At 46.0% G+C, this 315-nt stretch overlaps 1 protein-coding gene across 1 annotated transcript in view; it reads left to right on the top strand.

Moving 5' to 3' along the window:
• LOC119594274 overlaps window positions 1-315 on the top strand; it is a gene marked incomplete in the record, with an annotated part of 36,109 nt that overhangs the window by 12,882 nt on the left and 22,912 nt on the right.

Below are 315 nucleotides of genomic sequence, written 5' to 3'. Positions count from 1 at the left end.
GGGGGGGGTATGAGAGAGGGGGGTGAAAGTATTAATGTGTGAGGAAATGTTGGTCCTCTTGAATATTTACGGACGACCAATTTTCCTTTTTTCTTCGCCTTTCCCCACTGGAGCAGTTTGCCTTCAGTAAAACTTTTCCCTCGCCTTACAGCCCTCCTTTTACCAACCCTCCAGTGCAACCGCGGTGTAGGCGGCGAGGGCGGGTAGATGTTTCTTGTCTTTGCATGGGCGTGGTTACTTCCAACTGTTGAAAGTGGTTTTTGTTATAAATCATGTGTAATTGATCGTTGAAACAAACAAGGGTGAGTATATTCA

Source organism: Penaeus monodon, chromosome 33 (assembly GCF_015228065.2).
Source record: "Penaeus monodon isolate SGIC_2016 chromosome 33, NSTDA_Pmon_1, whole genome shotgun sequence".
Taxonomy (NCBI): domain Eukaryota; kingdom Metazoa; phylum Arthropoda; class Malacostraca; order Decapoda; family Penaeidae; genus Penaeus; species Penaeus monodon.
This window is presented reverse-complemented; position numbering and strand designations above follow the sequence as displayed.